Raw genomic sequence first — 6,000 nt, 5'->3', positions numbered from 1 at the left:
ATACAGAGGAATCGCTTGTTGCACTGTTATTTTTGATGAACGGTCAAATTTCTTTTAGTGCTCATGAAAAATTCTGCTGGAATGCACTGGCTGTGTTCTTTGATGGGGATGACTCTTCTATGCGGGAACGCTTTGCACGGTCCTATTTCTCAAAATTAAATTCTGTTATTCCTCATGTACTCACAGTTAACTGATGCAAAGTTTGTTGAAAGGATAATACTTCTTACAGTCTTCCTCTTCTGAGTAGCAGCTGTGAGATGCTTGGAAGACGCACACCAAACATCTAGTCTAGAGGAGGAGCTTTACTACTAAGAATTTGCAACACATTTTCACTTTCAGTTTCATACATTGTAACTAGGGGGGTTGGGGCAGCATGAGGTTAACCAAGTATAAGATTAGATAAGGGCAGTGGAGAACAGTGACACACAAGAGGTAAAGGTACCATCACACATAACAATATCGTTAACGATATCGTTGCGACGTCACGCTTTTGGTGACGTAGCAACGATCCCGCTAACGATCTCGTTATGTGTGACAGCGACCAACGATTTGTAACCAGGGTAAATATCGGGTTACTAAGCGCAGGGCCGCGCTTAGTAACCCGATATTTACCCTGGTTACCATTGTAAGTTAAAAAAAAAAAACAGTACATACTCACATTCTGATGTCTGTCACATCCCCCGGGTTAAAACTGCTTTCAGCAGGAACGCTGCTAATGCACGCGCTCCGGCCGAGTTTCCCTGCACCGTCAGCTGTTACTGCCGGCGCTGACACAGTCAGTGCAGGGAAACTCTCGGCAGCAGCGCGTGCATTAGCAGCGCTCCTGCTGAAAGCAGTTTTAACCCTGTGGACGCCGGCGGGGGACGTGACAGACATCAGAATGTGAGTATGTAGTGTTTTTTTTTTTTTTTACTTTTACAATGGTAACCATGGTAAATATCGGGTTACTAAGCGCGGCCCTTCACTTAGTAACCCGATGTTTACCCTGGTTACCCGGGTGCTGCAGGGGGACTTCGGCATCGTTGAAGACAGTTTCAACTATGCCTAAGTCGTTCCCCTGATCGTTGGTCGCTGGAGAGCTGTCTGTGTGACAGCTCTCCAGCGACCACACAACGACTTACCAACGATCACGGCCAGGTCGTATCGCTGGTCGTGATCGTTGGAAAGTTGTTCAGTGTGAAGGTACCTTAAGAAATGTCTCTATCTCCAGCAGAACTGCTTATCACTGTTGTTCATAGTTTGATAGAACATATATATATTTGAGTAACATTTATAAAATTCATATGAAAGTTCAATTATGAAATATTAATAAAAATTTTTTAAAGCTGGAGTCGGAGTCGGTAAATTTCTACCGACTCCAACCAAAACTACCTCCGACTGACTCCACAGCCCTGTTAAAAACAGACTAGCTTGATCCCAGAAGAGGGGGCGATCATCATAACGACCTGTTAAGATGTGAAGCTATGTGGATTATGCGGACAGGAGCCACAGGTCCCGCAGGGCTTAATGACAAGATAGATATGTCTATATTCTTGTGAGTGGAGCGCAAATATTTTTAGGGTTAAGTAGAGACCTTATGTGAACCCACTTTATTTTACAAAAGAGATCTAAATATGATATGTTAGGTATACCCGGTGACGTCACGCTCAGCTGTAGTATAGGGAAAGGTGTAACGTACCTCAGCAATAGGTGAGGATCTGAGTAATTCACAACAGACTCAATAAGTATACCAATATGGTTCATATAGTAATATGTAATACAATGTTAAATTCAACAAGTTGTAATGAATACTAGTTCCAGTTTATGCCGGTTACATAAGGCTTTGATTTTAATTGTTTTTAATTAGTTTTGTACCGCGGGAGGGCGGGTGTTTGCGTGGGGAGGGGCGCTAGTATCGGGCGCTACTTCAGGCGTCACATCCGCACTCCCGTCAAAGCGCCAGGTGGGCGCGAAACGGCCGTCGTTCGGCTGCCACTATTTGTATCATACACACCCCCGTGCCGTGAAGATATGTTTAAATAAAGTACCTGTTTGCGAAGACTGGTGAGTGCTGCCATTGTTTCTACATCGTTATATATATATTTGAGTGATGGTAGAAATGTACCGACTCCAACCAAAACTACCTCCAACTCTGACTCCACAGCCCTGTTAAAAACGGACTAGCTTGATCTTTCTAAGCTAGACCTGGGTCCTCCACATGCGCCCCGCAACCGATACAGAAGAAGGGCTGATACAGTGGCCCACAGGATGCACTAGCTGGATCTGGAGTTGAAGGGAATCATAAATGCAGGGACAACAGCCTTCCCATTTCTACATCGAGCAGAGGAAAAATAAATAAATAAAAAGAATTGGGTAGAAAGACAAAATTACAAATTGTAAGTACACAGTGCTATATAATATGATGAGTGAAATATATTAAGAGGATAAAAACTTTCATGGGATGAGGAGGAGGGCCTGTTTAATAACCTCATTGTTAGCACGCTAAGGTGTGTATGGGTGCAGGGATTTCTACTTGTGGTACTCATACTCCATACTAAGTCAAGAGGTTTTGATAATTTTGTTTCCATTTTTTATCATTAGTGCGTTTATCAACCCGGTGATTTCCATAATGCTTTTCCTTCTTGCTGTTGCATTTTCAATGTTGAGGAGTGTATGAACATAGTATTGTGCAACAGTTCTTGTCACGTCTGGATAAATGCTCCAAAGTTAAAATTCTTTTAAAAAAAAAAAAAAACACGAAGCATTAAAGGCGTTAAACCAAGTTATCATATATCCTAGGGTAAGTGATAACTTTTGATTGGATAGGGATCAAAACACTCAAAATAGGGTCAAGTCTTCTAAACACACTTTCACAAAGTCACAATCATTAATGTAAACTTAAACCGCCATCTAAAAGACTTAAGACTGGATGAGAAACAGACAAATTCTGCAAAAAAGCTGAGGTTGTAGAAGACAGTTTCATATCAAGTGTCATGCAACATATTAGCTGTGTAGCAGTAGTTTCTGTCACCAGGACTTTTCCCTTGGTTTCTTCCACATAAGGCAAAAACAGACGGCTGCAGCTTAGAATTACTTATCATACGTTGTGATATTGTCAGATTTATCAAAACGCAGCTTTCACTTTACTATAGCTGCAAAAAATGAAAGTAAAGCTTTGATTGGTTGAAAATAGGCAACATACATTTTTATTATTAGACCTCGGTGATCTGGTAGGCCTCTTGTGTACTAAAAAATGACCCGTTCATTCGAATCATTATTATTAACACACAGCTGTTTTTTATTTTGCCTTTTAGATATCATGAGCTTATGTCTCACTGGAGCCCCGGCCATAAGCGTCTAGAGAGATACTGTTTGGCAAAGCAGTATTTTTAGGCTACAGTCATGATAAAACTAAGTACACCCTCTATGAATTCTGTGGTTTTACATATGACACAATAAAAATAAAAACTGTTAGATGTGAAAACAAATGACAAATTACATAGTTTTTATTAAACGAATAATGACACTAAGCAAAAAAACAAACATAAGCAGTATATAGAAAAGCATTAAGCTACTTACTGGTAGCGGCATTTTTCGGAGGCCCATGACAGCACTACGAGAGAGGGGATCCACCCTTCAGGAACAGGAAACCTACAGATACAAAAGGGCGGTACCTCTCCCCATGCATCAGTTGTATATTAGAGCCTGAGAGGACTACCGCGGTTAGTAGCACACAAATATACATTATATATAGTTACTGTACAAAAATAACCAATCATAATGAACTATATACCACACGAGAGACGTGTCTATCTCATTATATACATTATAGGAAGTGCAACCCCCACGTAAATAGGGAGGGAACTAAGGGTGCTGTCATGGGCCTCCGAAAAATGCCGCTACCAGTAAGTAGCTTAATGCTTTATTCGGACTCCCATGACAGCACTACGAGAGAATTACAGAGATGTACACTACCTTAGGGAGGGACTATAGCCTGCAGCACCCTTAACCCGAAGGTGAGATCAGAAGAGAACCCCAAATCCAACCTATAGTGTTTGAAAAAGGTGGAAGCGGATGACCACGTAGCCGCCTTACATATCTGGTCGATGGAGACTCCAGATCTCTCAGCCCAGGATGCAGCCATGGCCCGAGTGGAATGTGCCCTCAGATTCTGCGGAACAGGACCTCCACCTGCAGTATAAGCCAGAGAGATAGCCTCCCTAATCCACTTTGCTAACGTGCACTTTGACACTCTAAAGGTACTGTCACACTAGACGATATCGCTAGCGATACGTGACGTTGCAGCGTCCTCGCTAGCGATATCGTCCAGTGTGACAGGCAGCAGCGATCAGGCCCCTGCTGTGCTGTCGCTGGTCGGGGAAGAAAGTCCAGAACTTTATTTCGTCGCTGGACTCCCCGTAGACATCGCTGAATCGGCGTGTGTGACACCGATTCAGCGATGTCTTCGCTGGTCACCAGGGTAAACATCGGGTAACTAAGCGCAGGGCCGCGCTTAGTAACCCGATGTTTACCCTGGTTACCATCCTAAAAGTAAAAAAACAAACACTACATACTTACCTACAGCCGTCTGTCCTCCAGCGCTGTGCTCTGCTCTCCTCCTGCTCTGGCTGTGAGCGTCGGTCAGCCGGAAAGCAGAGCGGTGACGTCACCGCTCTGCTTTCTGGCTGCCCGGCGCTCACAGCCAGACCAGAGAAGCAGAGCGCCGAGGACAGACGGCTGTAGGTAAGTATGTAGCGTTTGTTTTTTTACTTTTTAGGATGGTAACCAGGGTAAACATCGGGTTACTAAGCGCGGCCCTGCGCTTAGTTACCCGATGTTTACCCTGGTTACCGGGGACCTCGGGATCGTTGGTCGCTGGAGAGCTGTCTGTGTGACAGCTCTCCAGCGACCAAACAGCGAGGCTGCAGCGATCCGGATCGTTGTCGGTATCGCTGCAGCGTCGCTATGTGTGACGGTACCTTAAGACCTTTCCTGGGACCTTGGAAGGATAGAAACGCCTCCTCTCTCTTCCAAGCATCAGTGACTGATATATATTCTAAGAGACATCTCCTAACATCTAACGTATGGAGTAACTCCTCTTTGGAATTAGAAGGATTAGGGAGAAATGATGGTAGAACTATCTCCTGAGATCTATGAAAATCTGAGGCCACTTTAGGTAAATAAGCTGGATCTGGTCTGAGGACTACTCTGTCCTGTAGAAACTCTGTATAGGGGGAGAGCCTAGAAAGAGCCTGTATGTCTCCTACCCTACGAGCAGATGTAATTGCCACCAAAAATGCTGTTTTGAGGGATAGTAATTTAAGTGAGGCTGAATGTAAAGGCTCAAACGGTTCTTTAGTCAAGGCTGAGAGGACTAGGTTGAGATCCCAAGGCATTGACCTATTCCTGTGTATAGGTCTGGATCTACTAGCTGCTTTGATGAACCTTGATACCCAATAATTACCAGCAATGTTACAAGAAAATAGGGCCCCTAGGGCTGAGACTTGTACTTTTAGCGTACTCGTGGATAGATTTAGCTCTAGCCCCCTCTGCAGGAATTCCAGAATCTGGTTAATTGGTAAACCCTCTTCGATATTAAAATTTGAAGAGGCCAGAAACTTCCTCCAAGTTCTAGAGTAGATCTTAGTTGTTATGGGTTTTCTACTCTTCATAAGGGTATCAATGAGATTTGGAGAAAATCCTCTGTTTTTTAACAGTGACCTCTCAAAGACCATGCCGTCAAATGGAGACCCTTCACTTGTGGATGGTTGATCGGACCTTGATGAAGTAGGTCCGGGATGTCCGGCAGTACCCAGGGGTCTTCCACCGACATGGTCCTGAGCCAGGAGAACCAAGCCCTTCGGGGCCAGAACGGAGCAATCAGTATGATTCTCGCTTGATCCTCCCTTATTTTCCTGACCACCAGAGGCAACAGGTTTAGCGGGGGAAACGCATAAGCCAACCGGAAATCCCATCTGATCAGGAAGGCATCCACTGCCAGCGGATATTCCCTGGGATTCA

Source organism: Ranitomeya imitator, chromosome 1 (assembly GCF_032444005.1).
Source record: "Ranitomeya imitator isolate aRanImi1 chromosome 1, aRanImi1.pri, whole genome shotgun sequence".
Lineage (NCBI taxonomy): Eukaryota > Metazoa > Chordata > Amphibia > Anura > Dendrobatidae > Ranitomeya > Ranitomeya imitator.
Note: the sequence above shows the minus strand (reverse complement) of the source record.